This window comes from Pteronotus mesoamericanus, unplaced genomic scaffold, assembly GCF_021234165.1.
Source record: "Pteronotus mesoamericanus isolate MK-2021 breed Mesoamerican mustached bat unplaced genomic scaffold, CSHL_Meso_final scaffold_165, whole genome shotgun sequence".
NCBI lineage: Eukaryota > Metazoa > Chordata > Mammalia > Chiroptera > Mormoopidae > Pteronotus > Pteronotus mesoamericanus.
This window is the reverse complement of record NW_026555307.1, coordinates 5,263,960-5,289,352: the sequence shown is the minus strand read 5'-3', so window position 1 is coordinate 5,289,352 and position 25,393 is coordinate 5,263,960. Positions and strand designations below refer to the sequence as shown.

At 44.4% G+C, this 25,393-nt stretch overlaps 1 pseudogene; it reads left to right on the top strand.

Moving 5' to 3' along the window:
• Positions 1 to 21,120: 21,120 nt before the first annotated feature.
• LOC129083075 (60S ribosomal protein L30-like) lies at positions 21,121 to 21,465 on the top strand (annotated as a pseudogene).
• The last annotated feature ends 3,928 nt before the right edge of the window (positions 21,466 to 25,393 follow it).

The window sequence follows — 25,393 nt, the reverse complement described above, 5'->3', positions numbered from 1 at the left end:
TATAAGTTGTGATACCATTGAAGTCCTAGTGGAAAACATAAGCAATACATTTCATACATGTCACATAGCAATATTTTTGCTATAGCAAGTGAAATAGAGAAAAAAAAGAAACAAATGGGACTACATCAAATTATAAAGTTTCTGCATGGCTAAAGAAACCATCATCAAAATGAAAAAGTGTACTGACTCTATGGAAGAACATATTTGCTAATGATACATCAGACAAGGGTTTGATTTCCAAAATATATAAAGAACTCATACAACTCAACACTAGGAAGACAAACAATCCAATTAAAAAATGGGCAAAGGGCCTAAATGGACACTTCTCTAAGGAGGACATACAGATGACCCATAGACGTATGAAAAGATGTGCAACATCACTTGCTATCAGGGAGATACAAATTAAAATCACAATGAGATATCACATCACACCTGTCAGAATGGCTATCATTAATAAATCAACAAACGACAAGTACTGGTGAGGATGTGGAAAAAAGGGAACCCTAGTGTACTGTTGGGAATGTTAACTGGTACAGACACTGTGGAAAATAGTATGGAATCTTTAAAAAATTAAAAATGGGACTGCCTTTTTAAAAAAGATTTTATTCATTTATTTTTAGAGAGTGAAACATCAATGTGTGGTTGCTTCTCAAGCACCCCCTACCAGAGACCTGGCCTGCAGCCTGAACATGTGCCCTGACTGGGAATTGAACTGGTGACCCTTTGGTTCTCAGGCCAGCACTCAGTCCAATGAACCACACCAGCCAGGGCTGGAACTGCCTTTTGACCCAGCGATCCCACTGCTGGGAATATACCTTAAGAATCCCAAAACACCAATTCAAAAGAACTTATGCACACCCATGTTCATAGCATGCTATTTATAGCAGCCAAGTGCTGGAAACAGCCTAAGGCCCATCAGTAGATGAGTAGATCAAAAAACTGTGGTACATTTATACAATGGAATACTACACAACAGAAAGAGAAGGAACTTCTACCTTTTGTGACAGCGTTGATAGAACTAGAGAATGTTATGCTAAGTGAATTAAGCCAGTCAGTGAAAGACAAATACCATATGATATTGTTTATAAGAGGAATCTAACGAATGAAATAAACTAAACTAATGAGCAAAACAGAACCAGAGGCATGGAAGCATGGAACAGACTGACAGTGGCCAGAAGGAAGAGGGGAGGGGGATAATGGTGGAAAGAAGGGGAATGGCGTAAAGAACAGATATGCATGACCCATGGACGATGGTCAACAGTGGGGGGATTTACTTGGGGTGGGGAGCTGCAGGGAGGAGGACGAAGGGGAAAAATTGGGACAACAGTAATAGCATAACAATGAAAAAGTCTTTAAAAAAGTCAACTGTAATTGAAAAATAAAAATGTTTTAAAATGGAAAAAAAAAAACCCTAATTAAAAGGTAATGTGTCTTGGAGTGGATAATAAAGCAAGATCCTACTATATGCTGCTTACTGAAACACACTTCAAATATAAAGACACAAATATGTTAGAAGTAAAAGAATGAAATAAGATATGCCATACTAACACTAGTTGAAAGAAAATTGGGGTGGCTATATTAATATCAGACCAAATAGATTTCAGGTCAAAAATAATAGGGATTGTCATTTCATAATGGTAAAATTGTCATTTAAACAAGAAGAAATAGCTATCGTAAATGTTTATTCACCCAATAACAAAACTTCAAAATATATGAACCAAACCAGATAGAGCTTCAAGAAGAAATATACAGATCTACAATCATAATGGGATATTTTAATGCTCCTTTATCAAAGATTCAGTAGGCCTTGTAAGGGCTGAGATTCTGCATTTTAAACACGCTCCAATTGGTGCTCATGTTGCCACTCAGTAACAAGATGCTAGATGGTAAATCAGGAGAAAATATTCAGAATGACCTACAGAGAGAAGGAGAAATAGAGAAAAATGGGTAAGAGATATATAGATATAGTGAAAAAGTTTAACATACAGAGTCCAGCAGAAGTAATGCTTGCCCGAGTGTGGTTGGTAGGGTAATAATATAAGTGTAATAATTTATAGTTTTAATTTGAACATTTAACCTAAAATGTCATATGGTGTGCTTGAGTGTGATATTGTTATGTTACAGAATTACATGCTCATGATTTTGTAATAAAAAGTGGAGTTATTTGTGCTGGACCCTGTATATGTAATTAGATTCCAGAGAAAGGAGAGGGAATGTCACAGAAATATTTGAACAGAAAATAACAGGTAAGAATTTGTTTAGAGGACATCAAACCATAGATCCATGGAGACTAAAAACTTCAAGTAGGGTAAATACAAGTAAAAACACACCTCTAATATACTTATTTGAAAACTGTTGAAAACTGAAGACAAAGAGAAAAATCTTAAAAGGAACTATAGGAAAAAATAAAGATTACTTTCAAATTAGACTGATTGTCTTGTCAACAGACAAAAATGGAATGAACTCTCAAATTCTACCAAGCAAAAACTGACAAGACTGCAAATAGAAATACAGTAGTCCGCCATTCATGTTTTTGCTTGCTGCAGCTTCTGTTACCAGCCGTTAACAGTGATCCAAAGATATTAAATGGAATATACCAGAAAAAAAGTTCATGTTTTAAATTGTGCACAATTCTGATTAGCATGATGGAATCCTCCGCTGTTCTGCTGTGTCCAACATGTTCACATTGTATAATGCTACCTGCCACTTTGTCACTTAGTAGCTAACCATCTGGGTTATCAGATTGACTGTTGTTTAATAATAGTACTTATGTCTAAGTAACCTTTATAATGGCCTAACTCTACGTTACAATGCCTACATCGTTCACCTCGCCCAGGCTCACCATGTCGGCATTGAATCATCTCACATCATCGCAAGAAGAAGGTTGAGCAGCGTACAGAAAGATATTTTGAAAGAAAGAGAGACCACATTCACATATGTTTTATTATGATACATTGTTACAATTGTTCTATTTTATTATTAGTTATTATTATTAATCTTTTAGTGGGCCTAATTTATGAATTAAACTTTATCATAGTGTGTATTTATAGGAAAAAACAGTGTATATATTTTGGTACTATTCATGGTTTCAGGCATGCACTGGAGTCTTGGAACACACCCCCCATGACCTAGAGCACTACTGTATGCAATTCCTCATTCACAGTGGGAGAATTGAAGATATGTCTCAGTATCTAGTAGAACAAGCAGACAAAAAAAAATGGTTATAACAATAGGATTGTTGATACACTTGACTTAAATGGCTTATTAAACCTTGTAGCCAGTACCTTCAGAATGAGCATTTTTAAAGCATATTTAGAACATTTTTAAAAACTGACCATATCCTGGGCCATAAATTTCAAAGGGTTCATTTCATATAGACTCTGTTTTCTGTCAACATTACAATTAAGCCAGATATCATTTTTTTCTGTTGTTGTTTTTTGAAATATATTTTATTGATTATGCTATTACACTTCTTCCAATTTTCCCCCTTTGCCTCACTCCACTCAGTACCTCCATTCCCTCCAGCAATCCCCTCCTTTTTCATGTCCATACATACATCTTTGGCTATTCCATTTCTTACACTGTTCTTAGCATCCCCCTTCCTGTTTTGTACCTACCAATTTTTACTTCTTTTAAAAAAAGATTTTATTTATTCATTTTTAGAGAGAGGGGAAGGGAGGGAGAAAGAGAGAGACATCAATGTGGGTTTGCCTCTTGCATGCCCCCTACTGGGGACCTGGTCCATAACCCAAGCATGTGTCCTCACTGGGAACCGAACCGGCAACCCTTTGTTTTGCAGGCCAGTGCTCAGTCCACTGAGCCACACTGGCCAGATCCCAATTTTTACTTCTTAATCCCTGCATCTTTCCCTGCATTCTTCTCCTTCCTTCTCCTAGCTAATCTCTGTATCTCTGATTCTGTTCCTGTTCTGCTTGTTTGCTTAATTTGTTTTTTTAGATTCAGTTGCTGATAGTTGAGCATTTGTTGTGATTTTAATGTTCATAGTTTTGATGTTCTTTTTCTTATATGGTTCCCTTTAACATTTCATATAATAATGGCTAGGTGATGATGGACTCCTTTAGGTTTTTCTTGTCTGAGAAGCTCTTTATCTCCCCTTCCATTCTAAATGATAGCTTTGCTGGATAGAGTAATTTAGGTTGTAGGTTCTTTCTTTTCATCACTTTGAATACTTCTTGCCTGAGAAGTTTCTTTTGAGAAAGCAGCTGACGGTCTTATGGGAACTCCTTTGTAGGTAACTCTCTGCTTTTCTCTTGCTACTTTAAGATTCTCTCTTTATCTTCAACCTTTTGGATTTTAATTATGCTGTGCCAGTGTAATCATTCTTGGGTCCAACTTGTTTGGGACTCTGTGCTTCCAGGACTTGTATGTCTATTTCCTTCAGCAAATTAGGGAAGTTTTCTTTCATTTTTTCAAATAAGTTTTCAATTTCTTGCTCTTCTTCTTCTCCTTCTGGCATTCCTATGATTTGGATGCTGGTACATCTGGAGATGTCCCAGAGGCTCTTTATTCTATTCTCATTTTTTTTTTTGCATTCTTTTTCCTTCTTGCTGTTCTAATTGTATGCTTTTTTCTTTATGTTCTAAATCGTTGATTTGAATCTCAACTTCATCCCCTCCACTGTTGGTTCCCTGTAGATATTTATTTATTTCATGTAATGCAACTTTCATTTCTGCCTGGGTCCTTTTTATACTGTTGCTGTACTCGGTGAGTTCTCTGAACATCCTTATTACCAGTGTTTTGAATTCTGCATCTGATAGTTGCTTATCTCCATTTCATTTAGTTCTTTTCCTGGGGTTTTGTTCTGTTCTTTCATTTGGGCCATATTTCTTTGTCTCCTCAATTTGGCAGCCTCCCTGTATTTGTTTCTGTGTATTAGGTAGAGCTGCTTTGATTCCCTGTCTTTGTAGCATGGTCTCTTGTAGAAAAGGCACTTGTAAATTGTGTGAGGTAGTCACCAGTGTGGGGCAACTTGTTTCCCTGCTGTGTGGCTCTGTGTGTGTGTTGGTGGGGAGGGCTTAGAGAGGGAACAACGCCATTGCCTGGCCTCTGGAGATTGCTCAAGAAGAAACTGTCTCCCCAGACTTACCCCTTTGCCAGTCACTTCACTTTTCTCTCCTTCTCCCTGTATGCCACTTGTGCCCTTCCAGCTGTTGCCCTGGTGCTGAATCCCAGAAGGAGTGGGTCTGAGTCATAAGTTCCTTGTGGGCCCTTTAAGAGAGGTCTCTTGAGAATCTTGCAGTTTATTCTACCACCCCAAGCCCCGTTGGCTTTTGCAGCCAGTATAGGGACTTATCTTCATGGCGCTGGAGCCCTGGGCTGGGTGGTCTGGTCTGGGGCTGGGATTGCTTGTTCCAGAGGCATCCTTCTTGATTTTTATCCACCACATGTGGGTGTGGGACTGCCTGTTCCATATCTCTGTGCCTTTCCATGCCACTCCACATCTCTGAGCCTCTTCAAGCCTCTGCACCTCTCCACATCTCTCTGTGCCTCTGAGTCTCCTCTCCTCCTACCCATCTGGATTAATGTGGCATCTTTAAATCCTTGGTTGTCAGACTTGCATAAAGCTGGATTTTCAATAATCTGAGTGATATTTGTTTTGTAGTCTAGTTGCAATTTTTGCTGTAGTTGTGCGCAGAGATGAAATGTGTTAACCTATGCCTCCATCTTGGCTGGAAGCCCTACTTTGTTTTTAAAGACATAATCTGCAAGTCAATGTCAGCTGTAACAAAGGAGAGGTAGCTGAACCCAGTTATTAAAAGGATAACTAGAAAAATCCATATACTTTTAGAAATTTAATAACTCCCATGATATTAATATTCTCTCTATAATCATGTAAGATCTATAGTATCTTCCTCTTGTTCATTCTTGTACGAAGCTATTTGTACCTTTTAAAAACTCTTGTTATGAGTTTTTCCAGCTAGAGGATGGGCTCTACTAAGTTTCCTCAGGTGGGACTGAATGCTATCCTTGGCAGTTGGGTGGGACTGCAAGTTTACTTCCCTTCCCTGCTCAGGTAGGTCCATAATAATGCAGATACCATAGTTTAATAGTATCTGCAGTCATTAAAGCTCAGTGGATGGGGACCCAAATGAGGCAGAACTGCTCATTAAGCTCCCTGGCCAGAGGAGGGCCACTGGTTTGGCCTTGCAGATGGACAGAGCCACTGGCTGGGCTCTCATTTTGGGTGCCGTTGTAAACAGGGCTGTAGAATGGGCTATGCACCTTCCCAGGTGCTCTGGTTATTTTTCCTGGTTGGGTAGGGCTGGAGGCCACTCATAGGCGGGACCATGAACCCTCTTCCCGGCTTGGGTGGGGTGGCAGAACAGGCTCCAAGGCTGACACAACTCATTGGCTGGGGCCCTCAATAAGTCCAAACAGCTCTGAGTTTCCTGCCAGAGGAGGCCACTGGCTGTGCTCTGTGTGCAGACAGAGGTGCTGGCTGGGCTCTCTTCTCAGGCCCCTCTATAAGTAGGACTGTCCTCCAGAGGCTCCAACCAGGCCACCTGGCTGGGCTAGACTAGGGGTTTTATTCGACAGTAGGTTAGGGCTTCAAATCTGCTTCCCTGCCTGAGTGGGGCTGCAGAATAGGCTCCATGGGTGGTATGGCTCCTTGGTTGAGGACCCAAATCAGGGAGAACTGCCCATGGAGCTTCATGGGCAGACAGGGTCACCAACTTAGCTCTGCTGTGGGTAGAGCTGCTGGTGGAGCTAAGAATCGAGAACATTTTACTGTGTACCAGGCACTGTACTAAGCACTTGGGAGGCATCGCCTCATTACTTTACTTTTAACAACACTATAATTAGTCCCATTTTGTAGGTGATAAAATTGAAGTTGATAATAATTAGAGAGCAGTAATGAGGGCAAAGGAGTGGAGCTGGGATTCAAACCCAGGATGGCATGACTTAAATGCCTCATGTTCTTAACCTCCTTACCTTTCTGTTTGTTATTTCTGAGTCCTTTGTTGTTCTCTTCACAGGCAAGATCATATAGATTCTTGTTTCTAATTGCCATGTGTTTCTCCTTGGCTCTGCATCCTGTGTCTTGGTCTTAAACGTGTTACATCAATGCGGGCAAGATGAAGGGCACTTTTCTCTGCTTTGCAGTTTCTGCTCTTATACACAAACATCACAGACACACTTAAACATTAAAATATATATACCTACATTGGGAATCTTCTTTAAGGGCTCTTCTAAATCTTAAAAACTAGTGATAATTCTGTTTTATTGACTTTCCACCTTTTTTTTGCCTGAGATTCTATTCACATGTCAAACCTCCTAAAAACACATTAATGTCCCCAAATGTTAAGGATAAGAAATTTGTCTTCTACAGAGAGTCCTCTAGTATCTGAAAAATGTGTCAGACAAGTCAAGTAGGCGGTGGAGAGGGTCAGAGATGTAAATGGGAAATTAGTCTGAACTTAAAGGTGGGAATCGGGTACTACCTGTATTCACCAAGACAGTAAATACTGAGTAGAGGCTAGATTAAAAGAATCACTTAATAGTTAGTAAGAAATCATTTAGTTACTTAATGCCATGATCTCAATACCTCACTCTAAATGCTGATTTTAAAGTGGTTTTTCTTAGTTGCTGCATGATTAATGCATTAATACTTAATAAAGCTTACTATCAAATTATATTCTAACAGGGATGTGTGTTACAGATCTTAGTCTAAGACTTGTTTTTCATTGTGTATTTAGTTGTTTAGTCATTGGAAAAATCAGTGATCTATTAGGTTTTGTTTGCTTTTAATATTTCAAGTTTTTCTTTATTTTTCAGCTTTATTGAGGTACAATTGATATCAGTGATCTGTCTGAAACTTTCACATAGCACAAGAAGAATGATCTAATTGCAGGCATTTTTTAGGAGCTACCAATGTCCCAGTTCAAAAAAAAAAAAGAAAACTGTCCCAGCATTTCCTTGCTTCTTAGCCGCATCTATACACTCCCGGGCTCAGTGCACACTACCCTTAAGACCTGCTCCTGCTGGCCTTGCATGTGCTGCCAGCCCTGCTCAGAGCCTGCTGGGTGGATCTTGGTGAGCCTGTCTGGTCAGTCCCAAATTGTGAAGGAAGGACAGACCTTGTCTGGGAGAGGAACTGACTATAGTACCACACTCAGAAGGTTGGGCTTTATTTATTTTTAAAGAGAGAATAAATTAAGGCAAATATGCTCTTAGACTGTGGATGTGTAGTTGGGGACCACAGTGAGGTACCCCATGAACCTAGAAATTAGGGAGGAGATAGTGACCTCAGAGCTAAGTGATGAAATCTAGAGGAACTGATCAAAGCTGAGTTCTTCAGAGTCAGCTTGTCAACAGGAAGTTTCCTGGGCATAGCTCAGAAAGGATGGTCTCATAGGAGCATGACTAGTCCACCCAAGGTTGACAGGGAGAGACTATGACAAGCACCTCCCGGTGCTCCCAAGGGAATCCTGGCAGCACCTCACCCAATGAGCAGGCTGGTCCTCTTGTGGAGATGGAGACCAAGCTCTGCTACCCCCAAACATGTAACCCACACTCTCCCCAAAGTTGCTCTTTGTCTGGTCGAGGAGACCATGTAGGCCATGGGTCATGTAGACCCAAGTATCACCCTCCCTGTGAGTGGTCTCTCTCTCAATGAATAGACTGATTCTTTTTTAATATTCACTCAAGGACATTTTCATTTGCTTTTTTAGATAGAGGGAGGAAGAGAGAGAGAGAAACATCAATGCGAGAGAAGCACTGATTGGTTGCCTTCTTACACACCCGGACCAGGAATCCGAGCCAGGACTGGGGATCCTAGCATCTGAGCCAGGAGTCACACGCACCTGCACCTGGACCTCAGATGAACTTGCAACCTAGGCATGTGTCCTGACTGGGAATCGATACCACAATCCTTCAGTTATGAGTCAATGTTCCAACCACTGAGCCACATCGGCCAGGGCAAGACTGATTTTTTACAGCAGTCTTGAGAGCTTGCCTCATGGAACCCAGCCCCTGAAAGATAAATGTGTTTTCCATATGTGGGCAACACTCAGCTTCCAAATCTGTAGGGATATTGCTGAGCAGCCCTTACACTGCAGTGGTGCTGCTGGTTGCCTCCTGGGAGGCCTGGCAAGAGCAGGCCAGCCACACACTTCAGCTTCCTGCCCTGCTGCAGCCTTGGAGCATTGATTTCTATACCACAGACCCTCATCAGTTTTCCCTGTGTCCCAAAAAGATGTTGAAGTCCTAATCTATAGTACCTGTGAATATGACTCTATTTAGGAACAGGATCTGTGCAGATGACCAAGTCAAGATAATCCACTTTGACTGGTGTCTTTATGAAAGAGAAAATAGGACGCACAGAGGGAAGAAGAGGCAAAGATAGAGGGAGCCCAGGAACCTCAAGGCTACCAGTATCTAGGAGAGAGGCCTGGAACAGGCTCACAGCCCTCCCAAGACCCAATTCCGCTGACATCTTGATTTTGAATCTCTGAACTACAAGCCAAGAGAAAATAAATTTCTGTTGTTTAAACTACCCAGTTTCTGGGATTTTGAAATGGAAGCCCTAGGAAGTGAATCCATCCTGTGCTAAACTTTCTATCGGGGAACTCGGAATTAAAGCTGTTAGTTATGATTCGTCATTTAGCCTTGGACCTGACATTACCTGCTGCCGAAGAGTCGTGCCCTAATGTTGGGTTGCAAGCTTCTTGGGAATGTCCCAGGTGTAATCTGAAACTGGTTCAGTCATGTACCCAAGGGACCTTAACTGCAGTCAGCACATACCAGTTCAGATGGCCTCAACACCACATGTCTACCTCAAGGCTCTGTCGTGGGACAGCTCCTGGGAGCAAGGCAGGGGAGAGGAACACATTCCAAAGCACAGGGGCGGGTGGTGGGGAGCCTCCAACTGCCCTGCTCCAGCTCAAGGGTCAAACCAGTCATATCTTCTTGTTGGCCTTTCCCAACAAGTAAGAATATAAACTCCCCTTGGGCAAAGTTGGTGTGGCCCTAGAAGAAGAAGCAGGCACCCATGTTTGAGGGCTGAGTAAATGCTGTCCAGTGCTTTTTTAAAAAGTTCTTTTTAGATAAAATAAGCATTTCATGCTATGTATGTGGAAGACATTAACACCAAAAGATACTCCTAAAGACAAGTTATGATTTACTTAAATGGGTATTTACAATTCTGCTCCAAACATAAGTAAATTTTCCTATTTATTTCAATGCTTTGCAAGTCCTTAAAAATTTATTGCTTTGAAATTTTAACCATATACTAACTTTCCAGTTAGAAAGCTCAGACATTTAAAACTATTTGCAGGAAAAAAAAAGTGCAAATTTTAAAGTGAAATTTAAAATGTACACATTTAATGTAAAAATTGCTGTCGTGAATTACCTCAGATGGCTCATTCTCACAGGTAAAAGGTGGGAATATTTGGTATTGAGCAAAAAAATGACCATCAAATTTTGATCAAGTGAAAACATGGCATTACAATAAGTATAATATATGCTTTTATCTGTAATACATACTCCAGTTGAAATAATTGACTAAATTTCTGATATTATCCTTGTTCTATAATTTCATGTACTTTTCCCCTAGACTTACATTTTTTAAAGTATTAATTCTGGAAGCAATCCAATGAAGTGACATTTTTTCCCCATTTTGTAGATTGAAAATGCTAAGGCCGCGGAAGGGCAAGTGGTTTGTCCAAAGCCATAAAGAATAAAAATTGCAAAAGGGAAATGCATCTATCACACCATTTCTCTTCTCATTGCTTCCACAAATATCCATTTGTTGAGAGCAAATCTCCTGTTCAAATCTTCTGTCAGGCCCAGGCACATGCACGTGAAGGAGACAAAGCTCTTGCTTCTGGCTGACATTTATCGGGCAGCTCTTGCACCGAGGGCCCAGCACCCACTACCTCATTAGACCGCACCTGCGAGTGGGGATGGTTAACCCCATATTACGGATTAGAAAACTGAAGCTCAGAAGGGTTAGTGTCCTGTGCAAGGTCATGTAGCTAGTTCATGAGTGGTTTGCCCACAATTGTTACCTGACAAACAATGTTTAAATACATCCATTATCTTTTTGTTATACTAGGAAGTCCCCAAAATTAGAAGAATTTTTGTTAAAGGATTCCTGAGTACCCACCATAACAGCTTAATTTAATCATCTGAACAACTTTTCAAGATACAAGGGTTATTCCTACATTATCCAGGAAAGGGAACAGAAACTCAAGGATGTAAATAAAGATCTTGTGGCCAGAAATTGTCAGAGGCAGAGTTTGAGCCAAGTCTGACTAGCTGAAAGCACAGTTTTATTCTGCTACATGGACAACGACATGGTATAGATAAGATGTGATAAATGTCTCAAGAAAGTGCCATCAGATTTCTGTGGATTTGGAAGAGGGAGATGTTTCCCTGAGGAGAGGGCTGGGAATGAGGGTGATCAGCGTAAGCTTTGTGGAAAAATGGTCACAGGAAGTGGGCTGTGGAGGCTCCCTCGGGCAGGCTAGGTGGGAAAAGTACAGGGGGGAGCTGGGGTGACCCACTCACTGTCCCTTCCCCTTGGCCACTGCCGTGCTTGTGGGCCAGTTTGTGCTGGAAGCTCTTTAATGTTGACGGTGTGCTTAGTGTGAGAGATTATATAGAGAACCCGATTGTGAATGAAGCCTTGAGGAGGGAAGAGAGGGTGTGTGGAGGGCTGCTTGCTTAGATGCAGAGAAAAACCCACAAGAAATTTAAACTCAGAGCTGCCATTGTGCGGGCAGAGGGGGAGCCCCAGGCCGCAGAAAGGGGGTCATGTGTGGCCTCCTTGATGGTCACAGCTTCCCTTTGGCTTCTTCTTTGGGCTGCCTCCTCCTCTGTAACTACTTTGCAGATCTTTTCAACCTATATTTGCCTTGAACTGATCTTTTACTAGGTTCAGTCCGTCTTTCAGGGAGAATATGGCTCAGGGAAGGATGGAGGATGCTCTTATAGGGGTCCCCACACTAACACACTTGTCATCCTTTTTGTTCTCCAGAGAGGCAGGATGACCATGCATTGCAAGGAACTGTTGAGTTGCTCACTGCTATTAGAGTCATGAGTGGCCTTCACTGATAAGGGCAGGGAGTTTTAGAAAGTGACTCCTTTTATCCTGCTGGTCAAGAGCTGGGGGAGGAGAGGAGAAGAGAAGAGCAGAGTTCACCATCTGCTTCTAGTGACATTTTCTAGCTGAGGGACCCAGGGCACACTTCATCCCCCCGAGGCCCTGTTTCTCCAACTATAAAATGGTAGTTTTATACAGATTATGTCAGTGCCTGTTCCAGAGAATGTGCCGAGCATGGAGTTTAGCACAGAGCTGGTGTCCGATTGATATGTGTTGTATCTGAATCCTAGTCAGTGTGTTCTCCAACACCCTTTGAACTACACTGAAAGCTGCTGGAATGGAAAGGACACAGAGGTTATTCACAGTCCTCAGTGGAGTCTAATCCACCAGGTTGCATGGTGCAGCTGTAGCTTCTGGTGCAGCTATGTCCTCTGGAGCCATCAATTAGGAGGAGATGCAAAAGGTGGTGTACCCACAGACACACAGTTGTCCTATGGGTGACTACAAAATGCATCCACAAAGCACGGCTGATGCAGGTGGAGAGCTCCTCAGGCAGAGCTCTCCAAGCACCTTCCCAGCTGCTGGGCGCACTCAGAAAGACTAGCTAACCATGGCTGGCAGATCAGCAAAGACATGTATAACTAGGGCAAATGGCCAGGGGGCCAGCCCCGTGTCCAGTTGCAGCCTAGGCTTATCTTAAGGCCAGGCTGGTAACCAGGCGTGGCCCTGTCTGGCCTCTCTGCCCTTTTTGGAGAGTAGAAGATTCCACTTGTCTCTGACCTCTGGGGGCTCCTTGTAGTGTGTCCTCAGGGACTGAGCACTTCCCAGTAAGTCTCTGAAGAGGGTTTCCCACCAGACTTCTCCATTTTTTAGGCAGATTTAGGAATAAATAAAAATGGCATGTAGTCCTTACCAGATTAAAACGCACACAAATTGATCCTAAGTCCCAGACGTTGGTGTGGTTTCTTGTTTCAAGCAAAAATGCCATGTTTTAAGCAATGCTTTGCCTGGAAATGTTGTACAAAGAGCTGACACAAACCCTTCCTTACCACGAAGCTAGTTATCCCTGAGAACAAATGAAGAAAACACATGAAATGTGAGAATTAAAATTAGGTGTTCTTTCCCCCAACTGTCTTACTTTTAATAGTTCATTTAGAAGAAATCTGCATGTTTCACTTGGAAAGTGCTGTGCCTTTGTTGGCCAGCCATGTGTCCCTGTCTGCCTGCCTGTTTCCGCTGGCTCGTCATGCTCACTAATTAGAGCGCTGCTGCCTGATTCACCTTGTTAATTAGAGGGACTTGCACACGGAGCCCTTCGGGCAGTGTGCGAGAGAGCCTCGCACCAGTGCCCTGAGAACGATGCGTCTGTGAAGTCATTCTTCTCATCTACCTTCTATTTTTCATTTGAAATGAATAAATCATTGAGATTTTCCGTGTGGAGTGAGAATGCAAGAATTCACATCTTTGTAGGATGTAAATTACATGTGATCAATAGGAAGGAACGACTCGTGTGTTGTACTTACATGATTTCTTAATTTACTTCTTGTCAGTGTGTGAAAAATGGCCTGAAATATGTGTCTCCTCTACATGAGTCTGTGTCCTTCATCTGGTGAGAGAGGGTGTTGAGAGGGAGACACGGCTGCTCCATGCGAGCTGTTGGAGTCTGGCCTTGTGGTTTGCTGTGCACTTGCCTGGACGAGGGCAGCCTGTGAGACCTGGACTTGGGAGAAGCTCCTGCTCCCCAGCCTCCCAGGGACCGCTCTTCTCAGGAAGAAACAGGGCGCAGCAGGTAACTTTGAGACATTCTTTGGTAATAGAGATGCCATTTATTGAGGTTTTAGGTTTATCACGTGCCTTTTAAAAATTCAAAGAAGTTGCAATAGTATTTTGACTTGATCACAGAAGCAATAGTACCTTTGAACAGCATGCCACATCCCAGCCAATGTGTCTCAGTTGGTTGAAGCGTTTTCTTGTAACCAAAAGATTTCAGGTTCAACTCCTGCACATGCCTAGGTTGTGGGTTTGATCCCAGGTCTAGGTGCATATGGGAGGCAACCAATCGAAGTTTCTTTTTCTCCCTTCCTTCTCTCTTTAAAAGCAATGAAAAAATATCCTCAGGTGAGGAAAAAAATAAACATCTGCACAGGACACTCTGGAAATTAGTTTCAGTGGTTTTCTCTTCAACCACTTAGTCAAAATTATATTTTATAGTTAAATAAGAATAAGAAAAGGCAGTGAAATCTCACTGGGTGAAAGCAGGATGGTAAAGGTGTATCTTTCCCACATTCAAAGTGATAGGGCTCCGCCCTGTGAAGTCTGAGTGTCTCTGTGGAGGAGCCTGATTCAGTAACCCCATCATCAGTCTTTGTGGTTAATGAATATCTTAAACACGGTTAACCTTTCCACTCACCCCTAACATTTGCGGTAACTATACATGCTCACTGGTAGAGATTTAGGCAGAAGGTTTAAAAACAGTTCTTTACAAAAAGGAAAGAATTTAAGACCTACTCTCCCTGGGAATGGCAGAGACCAGGGTCCTAGAATGTTCTTTCCACCATTCTGAACATCTGATTTTGTGCCCACAAGCACACGTTGAGCACTTGCTGCATGCAAAACACTGCCCCAGCCCATCCCTGCCCTCAGGACCCTGTGTGAGGATGGAGGAAAGAACCAGAGAAGCCAATCACTGGCACACAAAGGGCCATGTGCTCCCGAGCCTGCATGGTGGAGGGGAGTCGGGACTGAGGTCACAGAAGGAGGGATGTGTGTGAGAGCTGCTGGGGAGAGAGCAGAGCTTGCCAGGAGAAGAAGGCCTTGCAGGCAGGGACATACCGCACAGTGCTCAAGGGCGTGGAAGTGCACGGAAGGCTAGAGCATAGGTGAGTGAGAGGAGAGCCAGCTACAGGGGCAGGTGCCAGTTGTTTCTCCTTGATGTTACCTGGGGTGCTTCTCACTGCATTATTACCATTCTTCCCACTGTTGTGAACCCCCAGCCAGGTGGAAGGGCAGAGGGGTCAATGTGTGGCTGCCCGAGCTGCATCCTGACTCAGCAGGAGCCCATGCAGGTCTGCAGGACTCCTTAGCAGCGTACATTTGACACATTTGCCCTCTGCACAGCTCCAGCCCTGGGTGCAGGGATCATGGGATGGGGGGATTAGAGGGGGAAGTGATGATGGGTACTGGACTACCAGGAATCTCACCAGCAAAAGAAGCTGCCTCTGTAAGAGCCTCCGCTTGTTTGACCTGGAGATGCCTACTGAAGATCCATCCAGGTGGCAGCATGGGCCCTCCTGCAGGACTTCCCAAACACCTAGTTCTGTGCCTGCCCTTTGCTGCAGTCATTGTAGAAAACCAGGAATACAAAAATGAAAAAAACACACACACACAATCTCTTGCTTTTAAGAAGCTCACGAGAGACAGGCAGATGGGATTCTTGTTTGCAGAGATGCAGAGAATGCACTGTTTAGTATCAAAGCATCAGCCGGGAGAGGGAGGCATCACAAGGGAGGTGACACTGGCACTGAGTTTTACAGGATGAATAAGACTCATTAGACTGAAGTGGGGGAAGAGCTTTCTAGTCTGGGAGCAGCAAGTGCAGAGAAAGGAGATGTGAATGTGCACGGAGTGTTCAGGAGCTGCAAGGATGCATTCCGGTCCTGACACAGGGAAATGAGCCTGGAGGGTGAGCAGTGAGGACCCACGGCAGGGAGGATGGAAGCATTTCAGGCAGAGTGGAAACAGGGTCAGATTTGCACTTCTACAGGAGGCTTTGGCCAACCCCCTTCCACTGCCCACTTGTGCAACACCAGAGGCACTGTCCCAGTGTTTTCTAAGATATGGGGCACAGTGGTGGCAGGTGAGCTTTTACCATCCTGGCAAGGACTAGCTAGGGTCTGACCCAGCATGAACTGAGAGGAGATTCTGAGGTTGAGAAATCGGGGCTTGGGTGATGGGAGGGCAAGGGCAGTCCGGGAGGGGGCTACCAGTCTCAGTGAATAGTGAGTTAATAGCCTTCCTTTTATTCAGAGAATCTAGCAGTTACATCTTGTAGCTATGTGAGACTTCCTGCCTCACAGTTTGGACCTTACAGCCATGAAAAGGAAAATCCAGCCACATTAATATCCACCATCCAGGTGATGCTGGATACAGTCATGAATTCCCCACCACAATACACTGCTGCTTCCAAATTGTTGTAAAATGACAGTTGCAAGCTGTATCATACCTATCAACTTCATATGATGTGCCCCGTTTTTTTTTTTTTAAACAAAGCCTCCCTTCCCTGTGGTGAATGGTCAGGCATGCACCAGGCAGGAGGAAGAGCCAGGGGAGCCAGTGCTGGATCCCTTCTAACTCAGGAATCCTTGGGCACCTCCTCACCTCCATGGGGTGAAACCACCTTCTTCTTCTCAGACAAGTCCTGTCTGTGGAGTAAGCATTCCAGATCCCTGGAGGAGGCATGCGATCGATGATGTCTAAATTTTGACTTTAGAGTCCAGAAGGCCCCAAATCTGCTTAGCGCCTTCTCCCTGGGGAAGGTCAAGAATCATGACTCTAGTCTGTTTCCAGGAGGCTCACAACTGCCATTAGGCTTTGCCATTTTCAGGGTTAGAGAAGGTGCTAGGAGTCAATCTGCAACCCTTCAACATTCAGTCACTTAGGTATGTGAGGGACTGAGCTGGGCACTGAAATGTCCCTCGAAGAACCAGTGCCCTGGGGAGAAGCTTCTCAAGAAGGGCCTTGAGGTCGGGCCGCCCACACGCCATCAGTGCTCAGGCAAACCTCTGTCTCCTGGCAGCTGAAGAGTTTGTTTCTGTAGCAAGTCATTTACTTCAGTAACATGAGTTAGAAAAACATAGAGGTGGTCACACATGAACACACACACACACACACACACACACACAGTGAAATGAAAGTTGTATTAAAATAGCAACTATAGCAACTGAAAGCCCCATAAGGTTTTCTTCCAGGACATGAGACTCTCTTGGACCCGCCCCCTCCCCACACCACCATGGGCCTCACCCAGGGGACTGGCAACCAGCTACCCTGCCATCCTCATGCCTCCTCCCATTGGTGCTCTAGCTCCCTGAGTCTCTGACAAGTTCTCAGAGGGCAAAGTCTTGTCCACCTCTCTCTGCCCCCCAGCGGCCAACAGCACTGTGGACTGTAGGGAAGCCTCTGCTAATTGATTAGCAGTTTCTCCACACACTTAAAATTTCATCCTTAGATTGATTCTAAAGACAATTGGGAAAGTGAAAAGCAGCTGAACTCTGATTCAGGAGCAACTGTTTCTGCCTGTGTAAGCCAAATGTGTACCCACCCCAAAACCCACCTACGCAGTGCTCTAATTGACTTTACATTTTAATTTCTGAACATTGGCTTCCTTACTTATATTGGTTATAGTCAACTTTTAATGGACTCTTTTGGGGGGTGAAGGAAGCATTCTAAATTTTGTGGTATCATCGCAGCGATAACTAATGCAAGAGTATTAACTCTCAGCAGCTTGATTCACCTAAAGTGGTGCCACTCACCTCCTTCCTAGTAAGGGGTTAATATGTGACATGGCCAAGTAAGGTCAAGCTGGTGTCTACAAAGCAGAGGAATGCCATTCATACCCCCAGGACTGATTGATATCACCCACAGTAGCACTGATAAACGTGGGTAAGGGGTACACAGGGGTGTGCAGGTGAATGCAGTTATCCTCACTATTGAAGCAGAACGATCGGCTCAGTGCTCTCAGCAAACCCGTACAAATTGGTGAACACTCGATCTGCCCATAAAATGCAGGCGGCTTCTATTTTTCCTGGACGGTCTTTTGCTGGAGGACATCAGGCAATCCTTAAGTCTAAATTTAAGGACTCATTTTCGAACTTTAAGCCATATTTATCTTTCCAAATTTGGTGATTTTGTGGCTATGCTCTGAAAATGTTTGTTTTCTTAAGGGTGAGGACATAGTCATAATTCTAGAAATAATCTGTTGAGCACCCCCGATGCACCACATTTTCTAACAGACAGCAGGGGATTTGCTCTCATCTTTGGGGTGCTCATCCATGGAAGGGAGACAGACCCCTGGGCAGGCACCATCCCTAGAGGGGATCCATCAGATGCAGGAACTGAGAACAAAGGAGAGCTGGGGTTAGTTAGCAGAGGAGCATGTCAGGGCAGGGCGGGTGGTCAGGGATGAATTTCCAGCAAAAGGGGAGAGCAGGCAAGGGCCTGGGGCAGCAAAGAAGCTGCGCTGCAGCTGCCAGCAGAGGTTGCAAAAGGGCAGCTTGCAGATCACTTTGTGTGGCCTGTGCTGTTACATTTTCTTTTTAAATTAGCTGCCAACACTTAACTACTGAGAGGTTTCACATTGAAAACCAAACTGAACCAAACTAAAGCTAGGTTGTTGGGTTTTCTTAAAAATCTGATACCTGCATTTCCATATGACCACAGTCAGCTGGAGACATGCCCACCTGCGCATGCACAGGGCTAGGATCCTGCCTGGTCCCCGAGGCATCTGAGCTTGGAGCTGCAGTGACAGCTAGTGCTGAGGGGTCAGATGGGTGGTGGGCACTGTCCTGCAGACAGCAGAAAGCCATCCAAGGCCTGTGAGCGTGGAGCTACCTGAGCAGATTTGCCTTTCACAAAGGCATCCCTGGTGATAACCTGGAGAATGGATTTGATGGGGCCAGACAGCAGGCCATTCACATGGGAGGGGTGATGATGAGATTTGTGGTGGCAGTATAACGGCCCCCCGAAAGATACCAGGCTCTAATCCTGAACCTTGTGACCATTACTATATATGGCAAAGAAGGATTTTGCAGACATGATTAAGTTAACAATTTTGAGAGGGGGCAATTATCCTGGATTGATCCAGGTGGTCCCTAAATACAATCATGTATCCTTATGAGGAAGGTGAGGGAGATCTGACACAGACAGAAGAGGAGAAGGCAGTGTGACTGCGGACACAAAGATAGGAGTGATGTAGCCGCAAGCCAAGCAATGCCGGAGGCCCCCAGAAACTGGGGGAGGCGCAGAACAGGTTCTTTCCCAGAGTCTCTGGAAGGAGGTGGCCCTGCCGACTGCCCAGGGACACTGGTTTCTAACTTCTGGCCCCCAGATCTGTCAGAGAATACATTTCTGCTGTGTTTTAAGCCGCCAAGTCTGTGGTCATTTGCTACAGCAGCCACAGGGAACTAATACAGATGGTGTTAGAGAGACTTTGGGATAGAATCCACCAGACTGTGGACTGAGTGGGTGTGTTTTGGGGTGTGTGTGGGAGATATCTAGGAGGTCCTCAGGTTGGGTCCTGCTGAAAACCAGCCTGAAACTTAGCTCGGAGAACAGGAGTGAGCCCAGGAAGCAGAGGGGAAGGAAAACTCTTATGAAGGTGGATATCTTGTCCACCTCCGACTGAGCTGGTGACTGCACTGGACAGAGGAACCATGTGGAATACTCCTCTGAATTGTCCCTTAGAAGGACAGGGAGCTGGACATTTGTCCATTGGCTCCCACCTCACAGTTGTTGACAGTTGACTGCATTAGTCAGGGTTTTCCAGAGAGACAGAACTGTTGGGAGATATGTATATGTATGTAGGATTTATTGTAAGGAATTGGCTCGCATGATTATGGAGGCTGAGAAGTCCCAAGATCTGCAGCCAGCAAGCTGGAGACCCAGGAAGAGTCAAATTCTAGTTCAAGTCCCAGCTTGAGGCAGCCAGGCAGGAGGAGTTCCCTCTGACTCTGCCTTTTTGTTCTTTTCAGACCTTCAACTAATTGGATGAGGCCCACCCACACTGGGAGAGAAATCTGCTTTATTTAGTCTACCAGTTCAAATGTCAGTCTCACCCAAAACACCCTTACAGAAACACCCAGACCAATCTTGACCAAGTATCTGGGCATATCATGGTCCAGTCAAGTAGACACAGAACTAACCACCACATTGACCCAGAGGCTTTATCCCCCCATCCCTGACTGAGTGGGTACTGAAAAGTTTGATGGATGCTAAGGTATACATTAAAGGTGGGACCCCAGCTGTGTGTTCAGAACCGTTCTCAATTTCCATGCTGAAATCAGGTGTGCCCAGGGGGTTAGCTAGGACACAGAGGGCATTGGCTGGGGCTCCAGAGTTTCCAGATAGGCCAAGTGCTGGAGTGAAGCCAGGAAGAGGGGGAGGGGTGGTGGACAACACTGAGTCTAGTCATCAAGGCTGGGTTTGCGTGTCCTGGTTGTCCAGGTAGGTTGGCCTGGGGCATGGCTGAGGCTCTGGAAATCATTGGAGTGGGTGAGGTGACACTCGGCCTTGGTGAGAACCACTGTAGTGGAGCAAGGGGGCAGGGTCTAACTGTGGTGGGTAGGAGTAGGTGTGTGTAGGGAAATGGCACTGGTAAGCAGGCACGCTCCTTCAGGGAATAAAACTGTAGGACAGAGGCTGAGAAAGAGGCTGAGGCATCAAAGGAGGACTTCTATTTATTTAGTTAGTTTTTAAAAGATCATTCCATCAGTCAGTCAAAAAATATTATTGAGTGTCTAATCTGTGATAGTTCCTGAGGATACAGCAGTTATCAACACACAAAGCTTCTGTCTTTGGAGAGTAAATATGTAACAGAGGAAATAATTTCAGACACTAATCATAAGCATCAAGACATAAATCAGGGCAAGGTGATGGAGAGCGACAGGGCTACTTCAGCTGGACCAGTTAGGAAAGGCCTCTCTGAGAAGATGTCAACTGCCCTGACCCTGGGTGATGAGCAGAGAACTGGGGGAGGGTGTGCCATTGCAAAGGTCCTGAGGTGAGTGCTCAGAAGAGAGGGAGGAAGCTGTATGTCTGTAGCAGGGAATGAGAGAGCAGGTGGATGGGCAAGGCCAGAGGCTGCAGGGCACCGTAAACTATGGAGAGTTTGAGGTGTGCCTAGTCACCATGTAAAGCTGTTGGAGCTTTTGAAGCAAGGAATGGCATTATCTAATTTACATTTTCAAAAGGTCAGTTTTGAAAGGTGGTTTCTTTCTCACTCCTGGGCTGTCTTGGTGGCTGCCCTTGGTTGGGGGGTGTCCTGCACCTAAGGCAAGAAGATGGTGGCCACAAAGAAAATGAAAAAGTTGCCAAAGTCGATCAACTCTACGCTCTAACTTGTTACTAAAAGAGAAAAGTATAGGCTAGGGTACAAATAGGCTCTAAAGATGATCAGACAAGACAAAGCGAAGCCGGTCGTGCTCACCAACAACTGTCCAGCCCTGAGGAAATCTGAAATAGAGCGCTCTGCCATGCTGGCCAAGACTGTGCCCATCACTGCGGTGGCAAACGATACTAACTTGGGCACAGCATATGGAAAATACTTAGTACGTATAGTTGCTGTCATTGATCCAGGTAATTCTGATGTCATTAGAAACACAACAGAACAGGCTGGTGAAGAGTAAATCATGAAAATTTTTCTTTAATAAAACTGGCCAGGGCTTGGTTTAAAAAAAAAAGCATAAACAACAACAATAACAAGTCACTGTGCTTTTGTGGGTCAATGGACTTGAAGAAGTCAAGAGCGATAGCAGAGAGGCTAGTGAAGAAGTCCTGTGGCCATCCAAGCTGGGGTGGGGGAGAAATTTGAACAAGGTCAGGTGTTTCAGGGACAGGACTGTCTGCATTTCCTGTTATAATCACACTAAAACGATACACAGAAAGACAAAACTACCATTTCCAAGGTAATTGTGCCAGAGTAGTGATGTAATGTGGTGTAGTAAACAGAGGAGAAACCTGATAATTACCTAGTGTCGGTTCACAGGTGATGGATTCTATCAGGTGTATGTTGTTAACAGGTATTACGCTTGTTTAAGAGGACTCCATCCATTAATGAACTGTTGTGTTTGGGTGGTGGAAAATGTACCTTTAATGGAGGCAGACTTTTCACAAGTCCGCCTGTGGCAGGAATGGAGCTTTCAGTGTGAGTTGGGAGAAGAACTGTTCCTGGGATCAGTTAGTCCTGCTGCTCCAACCTCACCAAGTCCCTCTGGACACTGATTTGAAGGGACAAGGTAAGGTGGCTCCCACGGGCTACAATGAAGCTGTCAGCCTCTGGGTGCTGCAGGGAGAAGGTGGAATGAGGGGAGGACAGTGGGCTGATGGGTCGGCAAGGGAGTCTGCTCATCTTAATGTCCGTGGGTAGGAGGAGGACTAGAGGTCCAGCGGGGGCAGAACACACCTTAGGGAAGGGGCAGGCTAGAGCCAGCTGCTCAGAAAGGGTGGGAGTTTCATGCAAGACCTAGCAAACCTGGGAAAGCTTTTTGGGGGAATGCACCATCTTTTCTCTGGATCTGGGGGTGAGGGTGCCTGCATAGATGTGAAGAGGCCAGGACATGCCTCCTCACCTGATTCTGCATCACTTTCTGTAGGTCTTCTGCTGCCTACAGTGGGTGATGGACTCAGAGTCAAACCCAAGAAAAGTCCCTGTCCTACCTTGGGACCTCTGTTTCTTCAACTGTTGAATAGGAGCAACCCAGCCCATTCTGAGTTCAGTGAGGACCTAATAAAGTAAAGCCCAGATGACTTTCCCAACTTGGATGAACCTTGAGGACATTATACTAAGTGAAATAAACCGGACACAAAAGGACAAATATTGTATGATTTCACTTCTATGAGGTACCTAGAATAGGAAAACCCACAGAAACAGAAAGTAGAGTATTACCAGAAGCTGGAGGAGGGAGAAATGGGGAATTATTTTTTAATGGGTATAGAGTTTCTGGTTGGAGGTGATAAAAAGTTCTCTAAATGAACAGTAGCAATTTTTGCATAACAATGTGAATGTGCTTAATGCCACCGGATTGTACACTTAGAAGTGGTTAAAATGGTACATCTTATGTTATGCATATTTTGCCACAATAAAAAGAAAAAAATATAGCACCTTCTGATGAAGTGGAGTTGCCGAGGCTGCTCCCTGCTCGGGCCTGCACCCTGTCACCACTCTAAGGTCACAAGGGGCCAGAAGGCAGGATGATAACTAACTGTAGGCAAATTTGCAAAGAGCTAAAGTGCCTGAGAGCTAAACCAGATTACCTATAATCTTCATAGTAATGCATGCATTTTTTCTTTATTAGGTTTCATATAATTTTATACCTTAGTTTTTGTTGTGGTGGTTTTTTGGGTTTTGTCATAAACATTTCTATATCACTAGAAACTCTATGTAAAACACTGTATTGGCCATTAATATTCAACCAATGCCATCGCTGACCAATCCCAAGTGTTACTTAACTTTTTCATAATTTTCGCATTATAAACAACACTATTACCAACATTTTTGTGCATCAGCCTCTGTCTACACTCTGATCACTTCCCTGGGATAGATTTCTAGAAGTAAGATACTGGGGCGTAACACTGCGCCCTTCGAGAGAGCCGCCCATGGCCACACCTGTGGCACCCTCATCTGGAGACGGACGTGCCCTGCCCTCAGTGCCCGGCAGTGCTGATTCCACACAGAAAAAAAATCTCTCCCCCCCGCCTTTTTTTTAACTGTTTATTCTATTACACTTGTCCAAATTTTTTTTTACCTTTTGCCCACTTCCACCTGGCCCACCCCTCTAGCCCACAGTCAATCTCCTGTTGTTCATGTCCATGGGTCATTCATACATGTTCTTTGACTAGTCCCTTTCCCTTCCTCCCACCACTTTCCCCCACCCTTCTCCCCTCCTACAGCTATCAGTCTGTTCCATGTTTCCATGTCTCTGATTCTATTTTTCTTGATAGTTTATTTTATTCATTAGATACGAGTTATAAGTAAGGTCACATGATATTTGTCTTACGCCAAATTGCTTATTTCACTTAGCATAATGCTCTCCAGTTCCATCCATGCTGTCACAAAGGGTAGGAGTTCCTTCTGTCTTTCAGTTTCATAGTATTCCATCATGTAAATGTACCACGGTTTTTTGATACATTCATCTACTGATTGGTCCTTGAGCTGTTTCTAGCACTTGGCAATTGTAAACAGCACTGCTATGACCATTGGGGTGTATAAGTTCCTTTGAACTGGTGTTTCAGGATTCTTAGGGTATATTCCCAGCAGTGGAATTTCTGGGTCATAAGGAAGTTCCATTTTTAATTTTTGAGGAAATTTCATACTGTTTTCCATAGTGACTGCACCAGTCTGCATTCCCACCAACAGTGCACTAGGGTTCCCTTTTCTCCACAACCTCACCAGCACTTGTTGTTTATTGACTTCTTAATTACAGCCATTCTGGCAGGTATGAGGCGATACCTCATTGTGGTTTTAATTTGCATCTCTCTGATGCTAATGATGCTGTGAATCTTTTCATATGTCTATGGGCCATTGGTATGTTCTCCTTGGAGAAGTGTCTGTTCAGGTCCTTTTCCCATAACAGGGTATGTTGATTTAATTTGCATCATTATTTTTTTTAAATACTTATTTTTAGAGAGAGGGGAAGGAAGGAAGAAAGAGAGGGAGAGAAACGTCAATGTGAAAGAGAAACATCAGTTGGTTTCCTCTTGTTCATGCCCTGACCAGGGACCAAACCCACAACCCAGGCATGTGCGCTAACTGGGAATTGAACTATCAACCTTTTGCTTTGTGGGATGACACCGAACCAACTAAGCAACACCAATCGGGGCTAATGTGCATCAGTCTTGAGAGAGGTACTGCCAATTCTACTCGTGGTTGTTGTGGCGCTCCTGGGACGCTGAGTCACTGCACATATCCACCTGAGAAGCTGGAATTGACTGACAAGATGGAGCAGATGTTAGAGACCATCCCAAGCAGGGATGGACCAAGCCCTCCAGACTGTTGCAGCCCTACCTCTCATCAGATAACCTTAGCCCAGAAGAAGGCAGAAGGCCCTCCAGCCCTTGTGGACAATGTCTGCTGTCCAGCAAGTCTCATTTTTGCCTAATGCCTTGTAGCCTTCTAAGGAAGCAAAAGGAGAGAGAGATCCCTCAGGGTGTGGGAGAGGGAAGGCAGAGCTGGAGAGCAGCAAGGCCAGCCTTGGATTCAGGATGTGGCACTGGACGCAGGATACGGCACAAACGCCTGCATCTCCACCTCCAGCTTGCTCTGGACTCTATCCTGCCACTTACCTCTGTGTGACCTTGGTCACATTTCTGAACCTTAGTGTGTCTCCATTTGCTCATTGGTAATGGGAGGGGCTGATAATACTTATTTCTGATGGTTATGATGATGGTTAAGGTTATAGATGTCCAAGTGCCAGGCCCAGCCCTGTGTGACTGAAGCAGACTGTCTTCCTCCCACACTGCTTCACCCAGACACCAGCAGGGTGGGCCTCAAGGTGCTGTTGACAGTGTCCACAGAAGGCACCTTGCCCACAAGTGTGATGCTTTTGGTGGTTCTGG